The sequence below is a fragment of the Mastacembelus armatus genome, chromosome 17 (assembly GCF_900324485.2).
Source record: "Mastacembelus armatus chromosome 17, fMasArm1.2, whole genome shotgun sequence".
NCBI lineage: Eukaryota > Metazoa > Chordata > Actinopteri > Synbranchiformes > Mastacembelidae > Mastacembelus > Mastacembelus armatus.
In genome coordinates this window covers 1,230,291-1,245,651 of record NC_046649.1, presented here as the reverse complement: position 1 = coordinate 1,245,651, position 15,361 = coordinate 1,230,291, and the positions used below count along the sequence as shown (strand labels likewise).

General features: G+C 40.4%; 1 protein-coding gene across 3 annotated transcripts in view; it reads right to left on the bottom strand.

Moving 5' to 3' along the window:
• Positions 1–15,361, bottom strand: part of fam110b (family with sequence similarity 110 member B) — a 48,990-nt gene that overhangs the window by 18,235 nt on the left and 15,394 nt on the right. Inside the window, exon 2 of one of the 3 annotated variants that reach the window (XM_026312698.1) lies at positions 6,231–6,366. The exons of 1 other annotated variant lie outside the window; for it this stretch is intronic. The gene's annotated coding sequence lies outside the window, so the exon portion shown is untranslated. Of the gene's footprint in view, positions 1–4,348; positions 4,385–6,230; positions 6,367–15,361 lie in introns of those variants that run through there. One more of the 3 variants, XM_026312700.1, reaches the window with a different exon arrangement.

Genomic DNA, 15,361 nt, shown 5'->3' with positions numbered 1-15,361 from the left:
AGATGTTCCTGTACATTATGCCAGCTACTTGGTTATGGCGTTCCATGTATGCCCTGCCTGCTGGCATCTTACAACCTGCTGTTATGTGCTGGATTGTATCAGGGGCATCTTTGCACAGCCTGCACCTGGGGTCCTGCCTGGTGTGGTAGACCCCAGCCTCTATTGATCTTGTGCTCAGGGCCTGTTCTTGTGCTGCTATGATTAGTGCCTCTGTGCTGTCTTTCAGTCCAACCTTTTCCGGCCACTGGTAGGACTTTTCGATATCAGCCACTTCATCTATCTGTCAGTGGTACATACTGTGCAGGGGTTTGTCCTGCCATGATGATTCTTGCTCCTCTTCGGGTTTCTGTTGCTTGAGATATTCACTATTTCATCGCTCGGCCCCATCTTCCTGATGTACTCATGGATCTTTGCTGTTTCATCTCGGATGGTGACGCTCTGACGCTCAACAGTCCTCGGCCTCCTTCCTCTTAATGTACAGTCTCAGGATGCTGGATTTGGGGTGAAACCCTCCATGCATTGTGAGAAAAGAACCAGTGGCTTCTGTCTCCTCTTTTGGGCAGCTTATTATGCCAGCATATATTTTATTTTAACTCTTGCCTATGTATTTTTAACTTGTCTTTTATTTCTGTAAAGCACTTTGAAGTGATTTGTGGCCAAGGATGGTGACACATACTTGGAATCTGTGCTCTGCATTTAACCCTCTGGGGTCTAAGGGGCTTTTGGGGCCCTGGACAAGTTTTGACATGCCCTGACATTTGTGCTTTTTTCAGTGTCTTTTAAACATATTAATGTCTAAAGTCTGATAACACTGTAATCAGCACAAAATTGGCTACAATAACATGTGAGCAGCAAGTTTATACATTATTGTGTTTTTGAGAAAAAAGTGTTTATGCATGGTTAGTGAAAAACCAATTTCTACTCACTGAAATAAGACCATAAAACACAAACAGAACATTGGTTCACAAGACTTTGGAGACCTGCATGTTGTAGGATAAAGTGTTTACTTCAGAGTGCTGTGAATGTCATCTTGTTCACACATTCACAGTAAACAATACACTGATTTAAATTTTCTAAGACACTTTTTGTCCAGAAAGGCCATATGCAAGAGGGTGTGTCTGAGGATGAATAGTCATGTGATTTACCTGAGAACACAAAAGACGCACTGAACGACCAGACAAAGACGCGCATAATGAGCATTTCAGTCAATGTAGATGGGACGGATTAGTGCAGCACAATACAAAACAATGAGGAGCCAAACGATCCTCATTTGAGTTAAAAATCAGTGTTTTTACTCTGAGGACAAGCTAAACTATTTGTCTCTGTTCTCTACAAGAAGCGCTTTTTCACGCCCGTGACGCGCCATCATCCAAACGCGCAGAAAAAGTGAGTAAATTCCATGATGAAGTTGGACGTTTTATGTCATTTCTCGGGGGTGTGCACATATTTACCTGGTTCACCTGAGATTATTTACATGTGAACAGTGAACAGTGTACAAGGCGGGACCGCATTACCTGTAATGAGGTGAGACAGGAAAAAACGGACTTCTCCTTACGTTCATACGGATGAAATAAAAAGTGATAATTTGTTTTCGACTTGAATTGTTTCACTCAAAAGAAAACATTTCAAGCTTTCTAGCCATATAATTCATGTTTTTATGAGCCAAGTATTCGCTGAGATTCTGGTTGTTTTATTTACGCATTTGTGAAGAGAAATGGCAGAGACAGAAAAGGCCGAGAGCGCACCCTGTCGGCTTTCTTTATTTAAAAAAAGCACAACGTTTTGTTGTTATTATGATGGTATACCACTAAAACTAGACCCTTTACAGATTTGAATGATATAGTTCTTTTATCTGTACGATCAGAATTGACGGAGTAATTTAAGTTTGCTTCGGCCTTATCAAAAAAGATGCGTCAAAACGCGCCGGCGCGTGTGTCGACCCCAGAGGGTTAAATGGTTTAAGTCCTATCATGAAGACAGGAAGTACTTTGTTGAAATTGGTAAATATGTCTCAAACCACATGGCCCTGACATGTGGGGTTCCCCACGGGTCCATCTTGGGAACCCTTTTGTTCAATCTGCAGATGTTTCCATTAGGCCAGTTAACACGCAGCAACAATGTGTCCTACCATAACTATGCAGATGACACTCAGATTTACATATCACTCACAGCAGGTGAATATGGACCAGTTGATTCACTGTGTCACTTCATTGAACTGTGCAAAATTACTTTCTCCAAATAAACAGTGTAATTTATTGTATTGGAAATTTATGTACAATGTCACAAAATATATATGAAAAAATAATAATAAAAAAATTAGCAAAATTTACAAGCTATGAATCCATCAACTTATGAGTGCAAAAAAACTCCAAAACTCTCAAAGGAAGAAACACAAAACTCTCAAGGAAGTACTCCAACAGCGAGTGTTATGAGTGTATAATAAAAATGTTACCTGCCATGTAACCAGCTAAGGAAAAGACTGCCAACTTGAGCAAAGTCGGCTCCTTAAAACCTTTTAGCCTCTCTCCTGGGCATACCGTACTTAATGGAAGACACCATTTTCCCACATTTTCTAAATAAAGCCGTTCATATAATCAAATTAACACTGAATATTCAATAGAAATAATACAGATAATACAGATGGTGACCTGACCATCTAAAGCGTGTGCAACATCTCTATATACGGCATGATCAGGTAGTGCCTATATTTTATTTTAATTCTTGCCTATGTAAGACTATAACTTGCCTTTTATTTCTGTAAAGCAAGTATGGTTTGCATTTCTAAGCTGTAACTCATCTCTGTCAGAGATGTCTCATCTCAAGTCATATAGCCAAGAAACAATAGAAAACACACACACAGACCATCTAGCCCTTTCTATTTCCTGTATTAGCATTCTAAGCAGAAGAAGCAAAGTACTGCTGGCAGATTGACCAGCTCCAAGTCTGGGTTCAGGAGGCAGACACTCTCTGTACTTTTAAGGCTAGACTTAAAACCTTCCTTTTGACAAAGCTTATGGTTAGTTATGCTGCTATAGGCCTAGACTGCCCAAGGACTTTCCATCGGTGCACTGAGCTCCCCTCTCCTCTTCTCTCTCTCCCTCTCTGCTCCTCTTCCTATCCTTCTCTCCTCTCCTCTTATCCCCTCCCCCCACCCCCCATGTATATGCCACCATTGAATGTGCTTTGCCCCGGCTCTAGTGAAGGTATTGGCTCTATCCACTCTATCTTCAGCCCACATATAGACCTTGTGTGCAGAAGCTTCCTGTTACCACCAGGTCTTTCAGGAAATGGTTACTAGAGGCAAGGGATTCATTGAGAGACTGCTTTCCCTCTCCCAAAGCAGTTGTATAATGTTGATGTGCAGTTACTGGCCCCATCAACCTGTACAGTGAGTTTTTCCTCTCCACTGTCACCAAGTGCTTGCTGATAAGGGATTTGTTGGGTTTTGTTTTAGTTTTTGAATTGAATTGAATATTTGTATTTCAGTGTTAGTCTATTATTGCCAAAAGACAGGTACTAAGGAATAACTGATGAACTTCATTCTTTCTTCTTCAAAACACACATTCTGACATGTTAAAGCAGGTAAGACGTCAATGTTACTAATACCAATAATGAAGCCCTTTATATTCCATTGCAATGTGCTAGTGAGAGATTCCAGCGAGTCAGCTTACAGAATAACCACTCACTGCAACAAGAACAACTAATGTTTTTTTTTTCTTACGATGTGTACTGGCTCAAGTAGAGTAGTGTACACTAGAGGGGAATTATTGGCCCTGTCGAAGATTGGACACAGAGCAACTCACCCAATCCTAACTATGCTGAGGAGACAGTTTTGTGGATGTAGAGCCGGGGCTAAGCTAAAGGCTAAGAGGAAAACCTGCCAAGGTGGAGATACAAGCCTTTTCTGCCCTCTGTGCTCATGGGGAATGTTGACTCACTACATAACAAGTGTGGCAAACTGGAGGTGCTTGTGAGGAGCCAGAGGCTGTACAGGGGGTGCAGTTTGATATGTCTTTCTGAGTCCTGGCTGAACGACAACATACCAGACTCGTGTGGATATACCTAGTCTACCTACCTAAGCTGTACGAGCGGACAGAGACCCAAGGACGAGCTGATGGACGAAAGTTGGGGGAGTTATCCTACTTTTCAATCAGAAATGGGTTAACCCCCGAAACGTGACTGTGAAAGAGAGGGTCTGCTGTCCGGACATTGAACTGGTCTCAGTTGGTTTCCACCATCTGCCAAGGGAGTTTACATACATAGTCGCCATTGTTGTTTACATTGCACCGAAGGCGGCACCTGCAACAGCGTGCAACATCATACATGATGCCATTGCTAGGATACAGACCCATATCATGAAGACCTTGGAGCGGCTTCTTGTCTGTCGCATGAGGCTGCAGGTTGAGGAGGATCTTGATCCCCTTCAGTTTGCCTATCAGAAACACATGAGAGTGGAAGATGCGGTGCTTTACATGCTGCACCAGGCATATGCCTATCTGGATGTGCCTGGTTCATATGTGAGGATTATGTTCTTTGACTTCTCCAGTGCTTTCAATACTATCCGGCCTCCCATACTGGGAGACAAGCTTCTATGTATGGGGGTGGCCCTGACGTTATGTATTATGGACTATTTGAGATCCAGGCCGCAGTATATCAGGCTGGAGAGATGTGTTTCTGCGACACTGGAATGCAGCACCGGGGCTCCACAGGGGACTGTTCTTGCTCCTTTTCTGTTCACGGTCTACACATCGGACTTTAGGTATGACTCAGAGTCTTGCCACCTTCAGAAGTATTCTGATGATACGGCTGTTGTGGAATGTGTGCGTGGTGGATGGGAGGGGGAGTACAGGGACCTAGTGGAAGCCTTCACTGACTGGAGCAAAAAGAACCATCTTCTCCTGAACATCACCAAGACTAAGGAGCTGGTGGAGGATTTTAGGAGATCGAAAGCACCACACCAGTCAGTCTGCATTGATGGAAAGGTGATAGAGACTGTACAGACCTTCAAGTACCTGGGGGTGGTGCTGGACAAAAAAATGGAGTGGTCTGCCAATGCGGATGCAGTGTACAGAAAAGGGCAGAAAGGGGCCTTCTTCTTGCGACGACTCGGTTCGTACAGTGTCTGCATTGACATGCTGTGCATGTTCTAGCACACTGTCATGGCAAGTGCACTGTTCTATGCTGCTGTCTGTTGGGGGAGTGGCATAATAGACAGAGACTGTAGGCGCCTGGACAAATTGGTGAAAAAGGCCAGTTCTGTGCTAGGCAGCGGCCTGGACCCTTCAAGAACTGTTGTGGAGCAGCAGATGTGGAGGAAGCTGCTTTCTATATTGAACAATAATAAACACCCCCTCTACGATATACTGACTAAAGAGTAGCAGCTGCAGTGGGAGGCCCATCTCACTGCGCTGCAGAACTGAAAGGTTGATGTCCCCACAGCCAGTAGACTGTTTAATAGTAATTGTTGATATGTTAGTTATGCTATTTATGTTATTAACTGAGTGCCTTTATCTGTTAATTATATTTAAAATTTTATATTTTTTCGTGAAATATCTATGTTGAAGTTAAGAGCTGCAGGACAATCTGAATTTCCCCCATGGGGGATGAATAAAGTATCTATCTGTCTATCTATCTATCTATCTAATGAGATTGCTTTGGGGTTGCACCTGTTTTTCTGCTTGGACAAGCCACAATGTATGCTGTGAAAAAGGCTCACTTTCAGAGTAGAAATCACAGTTAATAAAATAGCATCAGGGATGGCAGCCGATAAGTAACAAGAAATATCAGACCTGCCACAGATATATTTGAGGTCACAAAAAACTGTCTCCATGGCACTGTTTGTCTACCAGAGAGCTCTAACATTTTATTTGTTCAACACCTTCACACATATGGTGCTTATACCATTGGCTACCTTGATTCAAAGAGAAAAATCTGTAAAATATAAACAGGATTAAGGAAGACGGTTGGAGAAGCATCAGCCTGCTCTGTTTCCATTTCTACAGCTACAAAATTCAACTCATTCAAACATCATAGTCACTACAAGGAACAAGCCGAGGACTCTGTCTCTGCAAAAAAAAAAACATTTCAAATGAAAACATTTCTTTTGAGATAATTATCTGATTGTGTTAACAACCATAAATACAGAAAATTCCCATACTTTAATGACTATCAGTTGCTAAACAGAGACAAGAAGAGCATTTATGCTTTTGTCACTTAAAAAAAGATTTTACCGGATGTCCTACAGGTTAGCACAACAGTTGTGATTCAGTGACTCCTTCTATGCTCCAAGCTCTTTCTACTGGCTGTTGGAAATTGAACTGTCCCCCCTCTCTTCTAGGTGCTGCAGGTTCTCAGTGGGTGTTACAGCTGTAGAGATGCACAAATGACAAAACATTATGGAGTAGTCATCCAATAGCAGTTTTTAGAATCACAGTATAATGATTGGTCAAATCAATAATATTTAACATTTAGTATCAATTGTAATAGCATAGCTGCTGCATAGGAGTGTCCTTAAAGGTGAAACAAGTCTAGAATCTAGTTAACATTCCAAAATGAAACCACAACACACACACACACACACACACACACACACACACACACACACACACATATTTCTCAATATCTCAAAAAAGTACAATGTAATAACAAGCTTTGAAGATGTTTGTGTTACTGTCTTAAATTGTGGCAAAGAAGCCCTGGCCTTACAGGAAATGACACATTTTCATTTTGTGTCTTTGTGAAAATAAGTACAGCTGAAACCTTAATTATTTTGCAGTCTACTAAACACACACAAAAGTGCTGTCTGCTTAATGTGGATGATTCAAATCATAGTCAAGACACCCTAAAGTTGATGCTTATTTATCAGTCAAATTTTTGTATTTTTTAAGCTGTGTTATATACAAACAGAAGGTCACAGCATGGTTCTGCAACCCATGGCACTGTCCCATGGCACAGCAAGAAAACAAAATTTCAGGACAGCATGATGCAGAGCAGTTGTATTCTGTTGTCTCAGCTCTGGTTTTGAATGCAGTGAAAAGAACCAAACTCTGTTTGAATGAGACACTGGTACAACTTCCTCTCCACCAGTGTGACTGACAGAGCTATCCAGTCAGGCCAATCAAGGAGAGACACTACATGGTGTGCCTACAACTCTAAACTGCTCAAAAGAACTAAAAATTAACACTTAATCATCACAGTAAAACGCCAAGTCAGTCAAACTACAGGCATATCAATCTGTCTATTTAGGGAGCAAAAGTGAATTTTAATCAATTTCTTCTGCTTTGGTGCAAATGAAAGTGACAACAAGTGCAATGGAGAGGCAAAAGCAGTAGCAAGAAGGTTTGCTCTGCCACCCAGTACAGTCTTAAGAAACTGGATGTTAAACTAGGACAGCTAGATGGGGACTAAAAAGGGCAACAGCTCAGAATCAGGACCGGTATCTGCTCCTTTTTGCAAAGAAGAACAAAAGCACTGCAAGAGCCTAGAGGATATCCTCCAGCAGGTTATTCATATTCATGTTTCTGACAGTTTAGTCCCTCTATAAGGGTGGCAAAAAAGATTGAGGTTCCCTGATATGACCTGTGGACTACATCACAACCACAGAATCTGCCATTTGCAACAATGGTTTATCTGGTGCAGAAGCACTGTGCCGCTTGATTGGTGTTCACCAAAGAACACCAGAATTGGCATGTACACCACTGCCTCTCCATTTTCTTCAGAGGTTGACACTGAACACATGTGACAGGTGTGAATGAGTGTTGAGAAGCGGTGGTGAACATTATGCTGTCTGTAACATCACTGGGCATGACCTGTTTGGTGCTGGGTCAGTGATGGTCTGGGGAGACATATCCTTGGAGGGCCACACAGACCACCAGGGAGATATGCAAGGATCCTGTTTGTGGACTTCAGCTCGGCATTCAATGCCATCATCCCTCCCATCGCACCATCCTCAGCACCACGGATCTGAGATGGACCACCCACATATACCACATCTGTAAGGCCCAGCAGAGTCTGTATTTCCTGTGGAAGCTCAGGAAATTTAACCTACCATAGGACCTGCTGGTCACCTTATACACCGCCATCATACAGTCTGTCCTCTGCACTTCTATCACTGTAACTGTACTAGACAGTAACAGACTATAATGGACAAACTGGTCTGAAGAGAGGATCATCGAAGCTGATCTTCCCTCCATCCAAGACTGGTACCAGTACATGGTCAGGAAAGAGGTAAGGAGCATCTCTGCAGACCCCTCACATCCTGGACACAAACTTTTCCGACTCCTCCCCTCGGTATGCGGTACAGAGCACTGTACACCAAAACCACCTGGCACAGAGACAGTTTCCTCCCCCAGTATGTTGCTCTGATGATGATGATTTAATATTATAATGCTGAAATTACTACTGTGCAATTTTTAACCCTCTGGGGTCTGAGGGGGTTTTGGGACCCTGGACAAGTTTTGACATGCCCTGACATTTGTGCTTTTTTCAGTTGCTTTTAAACATATTAATGGCTAAAGTCTGATAACACTGTAATCAGCACAAACTGGGCTACGATAATACAGTGGGTACGGAAAGTATTCAGACCCCTTTAAATTTTTCACTCTTTGTGTCATTGCAGCCATTTGCCAAAATCAAAAAAGTTCATTTTATTTCTCATTAATGTACACTCAGCACCCAATCTTGACAGAAAAAAAACAGAAATGTAGAAATCTTTGCAAATTTATTAAAAAGAAAAACTGAAATATCACAGTATCTTGTTCTTGCCAAGTGACCCATATCTTGCCAAGGACAAGATATGGGAATCCAAAAAAAAATAAAGAAACATCAAAACATCTAAAGCCAACACTTCCCCCCGAATGCTCTAACATGGAGAGAAGTCAGAGCAAAGATGAGGAGGCCACACCCACTCCACTAGCAGACACTGCCTGTGAGGATTCACTTCCCACAACCCCACAAACCCTACCTAGTTCACCATCTTCCCGGGGCATCCCATTCCCCATCACCAAGAACCTTGCCAACCTGATGAAGCACATCACTACTGGGCCCAAACTGACCTCCTCCCCCAGTGTAATTTTCACCCCCAGAAGCCCCTCAAAGTGGCATGCCCCACCAATTCCTCAGCAAGCTCTGCTGCAATCATCACAATTGCAGCATCCACCACCCCCTCCTCCACGCCGTCACCAAAATCATTCTTTGTCTCCACAGCCTGATAACAGCACAGTAAGCTCTAACTGATATGTACTGGGTCCAGGCTGCAATACTGTTAGTCATGGCTCTCTCCAGGAAAAGACGGGGCCCAATATGCAAATAGCTGTTTCAATCCCAGTTTTGATAGGTAACAGAAAAAGTTTGGTAAATCTACAGAGAAATAAGACTTACCCAACGCATTCTGCAAATTTATGGGGAAAACAATGTTTTTAAGGCACTAAATTTAGCTCTTTTAAATGTCAGGTCTTTGGTAGGCAAATCATTTTTAATCAATGATTTTATTATTAAGCATAAGCTTGATTTTATGTTTTTAACCGAAACATGGTTAGGACAAGATAATAATGCTGCAGTTCTTATTGAATCAACCCCTCCAAATTTCAGTTTCATGAGTGAAACAAGAATACACAAGAAAGGAGGTGGAGTTGCTATTTTATTTATTGATAGCCTCAAATGCAAAAACATATCATATGGAAAGTTTGACTCCTTTGAATATGTTGCTCTTCATACCAAATCCTCCTGTCGAGCAATATTTGTAACTATTTATAGACCCCCAAAGTACAATGCACATTTTTTTGACCAGTTTGCTAAATTACTATCAATTGTATGCATTGATTTTGATTGTATTGTTTTAGTGGGTGACTTTAACATTCATGTTGATAATCTCAATGATGCAAGTGCAAATGAACTGTTGAACATCCTGGACAACTTTGGGCTTTCTCAGCATGTAACATATCCAACACACATCAAGGGACACACACTTTGTAAATGACCATTAAATCCCCCATTCATTGAATTGGCTTGGCATCTTGGCATCCTCCAGTAGAGGGCGGTGTAGCTTCAAAGACTACTCCACGAAAGATTTCTCAAGAAAGGACTTTATTATTAAATGGAGCCAAATATTACTGAAGAACACTTTATTGAAATATGTTGGCATGATAGGGACTCAATGTGGGACAAATTTAAAGTGGACTTTAATTTTTGTTGGTTTTTGGGTACGTTTTAGATCACACATGCCTTTATTTTGAAATCCAGGATACAGGGAGTAAAACGGCGATTCCGGTGAAGGTGAACACGGTCGCGCCGAAATTAGAAGTACGCTACACTGAATATATGAAGTTTCAATTTTGGATAACTTAAGTTAGAAAGGTTTCTCTAGCACCTGTCTGATAAAGCGCACAAGGTATCGTTTTCACATTCTTATTTAGTGACTTATAAACAATTTACGTTTATGGTTAATTGAAGTTATGGGCTAACGCTAAGCAGGTAGTTAACAGTCGGCTGTTAGCATAATTGAATTACATATGCATACATATTATAGATAAGATTTATGCATGTTTTGTATTTTTAGTTGGCAAATGTCTAATTAGTGTATGTTTCGTTCTGTTTTCAATCAGCTCTTACGGTGTTTTACAATCAAAGTGGATTTCGATGGTGTCCTGGAATAAAAGCTTTTGTAAACATCAGTTATCAGAGAGTAAAGTGCATTGGTTCAGCTGGGAATGCTACACATTGGATCTAATAATTTCTAAAGGTCTTAATATTTCTGAGGTGGTGGTGACCAATGTTGCTCTTTCTGACCATTACTGTGTTTTTTTTTTTAAAACAACCACCCCTGCTGTTTTGAACATAGGTGAAACAGAGGTAGTCAAAAAGCGGAATATTAATGAGAAGAGCTGTGCATTAATTATTCAGGTTTTTGCACCATCACCAACCATGCCATCAGCCCCTGTTGATGATCTTGTAAGAAGTTTCAGTTCCAAAGTTATGACTGTTATTGATTCCATTGCCCCAATTAGGACCAAGGTATTGTCAGCAAGAAAAAAGTCAAAGTCACCTTGGAGAAAAGCCACAGAGGTTAAACTTCAGAAAAGAATATGCAGACAAGCAGAACGCAAGTGGCGAAAAACCAAACTCCAGGTACATTTCGACTTGTACAAAGAGAGTCTTCACAACTATAACCAAAAACTAAAAAATGCAAGGCAATCATTTTTTTCCAGAGGTTATCAATAGAAACAGCAGTAATGCCCGCACATTGTTTTCTGTTGTAGACAAACTCACAAACCCAGCACCCTCTCTTCCTTCTGAACTGCTGTCCAAAAAGTCATGCAATGATTTTGCAGCCTTTTTCACAGACAAAATATCAAAGATAAGACAAACTATCTCTAGCTGCAGTCCTAGGAACATGACAATATCACCTGTGCCTCCTTGTTCTCCAGTGAATCTAGAACATTTTGATCTCCTTGATCACAGAGCTCTGGCAGAAACGCTTCTACAATTAAAATCAACATCATGCTGCCTTGATATTTTACCAACAAATTTTTTTAAAAATGTTTTTAACAGCTTAGCTCCAGATGTATTGCAGATTGTCAATAGTTCTCTTCAGTCAGGGCAGTTTCCCCAGGCCTTAAAAACTGCTGTTATAAAACCTCTTCTTAAAAAGCCTAATCTAGATACTTCAGCAGTAAGTAACTACAGGCCAATATCAAATCTTCCATTTCTGGGAAAAATAATTGAAAAAGTAGTTTCTCAACAAATTCACAGATTTATGGTGCAAAACAATCTTTTTAATGCACTTCAGTCTGGATTTCGCGCACACCACAGCACCGAGACTGCACTTATTAAAATTTTAAATGATTTACATTTAAATAATGATGAATCCAAAACCTCTGTTTTAGTACTACTGGATCTCAGTGCTGCATTTGACACAGTTGATCATGATGTGCTGCTTGATAGACTAGAAATGTGGGTGGGAGTTACTGGCTCAGTGTTAAATTGGTTAAAATCTTACTTACAAGATAGAGACTATTTTGTCTCACTTGGTAACTATGAGTCTGAGCGAACAAAAATGAAATGTGGGGTTCCTCAGGGGTCTATTCTTGGTCCTCTCTTATTCAATATCTACATGCTGCCCCTTGCTCAGATTATGGAATACTACAACATTGACTACCATACCTATGCAGATGACACCCAACTTTATATATCAATATCATCTCATGATTATAGTCCTCTAATTTCATTATGTGAGTGTATTAATCAAGTCAAAGAATGGATGCGCCAGAATTTTCTCCAGCTCAATACAGACAAGACAGAAGTGATTGTTTTTGGCCCCAAAAATGAAAGGTCAAAGGTCATTGCTCAATTTGACTCCATGTCATTGAAAGCTACAAATCAAGGCAGAAACCTTGGTGTAATTATTGACTCAGACCTGAATTTTAACAACCACATAAAATCCATCACTAAATCTTCCTATTACCACCTGAAAAACATTGCTAGAATAAAAGGTTTTCTGTCTAAACAAGATGCAGAAAAACTTGTTCACGCATTTATTTTCAGTAGGTTAGATTATTGTAATGGCTTGTTCACAGGTCTTAGCAAAAAGTCAATCAGGCAGCTGCAGCTAATCCAGAATGCTTCTGCCAGAGTCCTTACAAACACCAAGAAACTGGACCATATCACACCAGTTCTTAGATCACTACACTGGCTTCCCGTTAGTCAAAGGATAGATTTTAAAATCTTATTGCTAGTTTATAAAGCACTAAATGGTTGTGGACCAAAATATATCGAAGATATATTGGTTCCCTATGAAGTTTCCAGACCCCTCAGGTCATCTGGGACAGGTCTACTGTGTGTTCCCAGAACCAGAACCAAACAAAGTGAAGCAGCATTCAGTCACTATGCTCCTCACTTGTGGAACAAACTTCCTGAACACCTGAGGTCTGCTCAAACTGTCAGCTCATTCAAATCAGGACTGAAAACTCTGTTGTTTACTGCTGCCTTCGAATAATTGTTCATCCTTGTTTTCTTAATGTGCTTGTATGTTTTATTTTAATTTACTTTACTTGATTTAAATTTATTTTATGTTAAATGTGTTTATTTTTAAATGCTCTTTTCAAAGCTTTTAATGTAATTATATGCCTTGTAAAGCACTTTGAATTGCGTAGTGTATGAAAGGTGCTATACAAATAAATTTGCCTTTGCCTTGTTCAGTCATTCACAGTAAACAATACACTAATTTAAATTTTCTAAGACACTTTTTGTTTAAAAAAGACATATGCAAGAAGGTGTGTCTGAGGATGAATAGTCATGTGATTTATCTGAGAAGACAAAAGACGCACTCAACGACCAGACAAAGATGCATAATGAGCCTTCAGTCAATGTGGCTGAGAGGGGATTAGTGCAGCACAATACAATACAATGCGGAGCCAAACGTTCGTCATTTGAATTGTGTTTTTACTCTGAGGACAAACTAAACTATTTGTCTCTGTGTGGAATATAAGAAGCACTTCTTCACCTGCCCTAACGTGCCATCATCCAAACGCGCAGAAGAAGTGAGCAAATTCTATGATGAAGTTCGACGTTTTATGTCATTTCTCGGGGGCGTGCACATATTTACCTGGTTCATCTAAGATTATTTCCATATGAACAGTGAACAGAGTACGAGGCGTGATTGCATTACCTGTAATGAGGTGAGACAGGAGAAAACTTCTCCTTACGTTCATGTGTTTTAAATAAAAAGTGATGATTTGTTTCAGACTTGAATTGTTTGATTTAAAAGAGGAGATTTCAAGCTATCTAGCCATATATTTCTTATTTTTATGAAGTATGTTTACAAGTATTCACTGAGATACTGGTTGTTTTATTTACATGTCTGTGAAGAGAGATGACAGAGACGGAAAAGACAGAGCACACCCTGTCGGCTTTCTGTATTTAACAAAAGCACAGCGTTTTGTGGTTATTATGAGGGTATACAACTAAAACTAGACCCTTTACAGATTTGAATGATATATTTCTTTTATCTGTACGATCAAAATTGACGGAGTAATTTAAGTTTGTTTCAGCGTTATCAGGAGAAGATGCATCAAAACGCGCCGGCGCGTTCGTCGACCCCATTAATACTGCATGCATATTGGCACATCTGTACCTACCTCATATAAGATGTCACACCACTGTCAAAGCTATACTTCAGTTCTAGTTAAATCCTTGCACTCTTATTGTACTAGTTCACACATTACATAGATTTTATATAAAAATAAAATTGTATTTTAGCCTTTTTTTTAACAATTTCTTTTTTCCTTCTTTTTAACCTCCTATCTTCTTTAAAAAAAAACTTTAATTCTTGTACATAGAAAGAGCTTAGTGAACTAGTCAAATTCCTTGTTTTTGTGCACAAACGTGGCCAATAAAGATGATTCTGATCAAAGGACCACTTATTTCCCTACCTGTGTGTAGACTGTGTAGACCCTCATTTATAGTCTTATTTTTTTTCAGTCTGTGGTTTGTGAGCATCCAACTTAAGTTTAGGCATACAAGATGTTTTCCACAGAACTGGGACCCTCCCCAATTGTAGATTCAGGTTGAAGATCCTCTGTAGCGGCTCACACAGTTGGGCAGCACAATTCTTAAGCAGCCTAGGAAATATACCATCAGGGCCAGCTGCCTTCCAACGACACCAAGACCGGTACCAGAACAGTTCTGTCTCCAGAAGCACTTCAGGATTGTTTTAACACCACAGACTTGAGCATGTTTAACCCTCTGGGGTCGACGCACGCGCCGGCGCGTTTTGACGCATCTTTTTCTGATAAGGCCGAAACAAACTTATATTACTCCGTCAATTCTGATCGTACAGATAAAAGAAGTATATCATTCAAATCTGTAAAGGGTCTAGTTTTAGTGGTATACCATCATAATAAAAACAAAACGTTGTGCTTTTTTTAAATAAAGAAAGCCGACAGGGTGCGCTCCCTGACTTTTCTGTCTCTGCCATTTCTCTTCACAGACGCGTAAATAAAACAACCAGAATCTCAGCGAATACTTGGCTCATAAAAATAAGAATTATATGGCTAGAAAGCTTGAAATGTTTTCTTTTGAGTGAAACAATTCAAGTCAAAAACAAATCATCACTTTTTATTTAATCCGTATGAACGTAAGGAGAAGTCCGTTTTTTCCTGTCTCACCTCATTACAGGTAATGCGGTCCCGCCTTGTACCCTGTCCACTGTTCACATGTAAATAATCTCAGGTGAACCAGGTAAATATGTGCACGCCCCCGAGAAATGACACAAAATATCAAACTTCATCATAGAATTTACTCACTTTTTCGGCGTGTTTGGATGATGGCGCGTTACGCACGTGAAGCGGCGCTCCTTACATTCCAC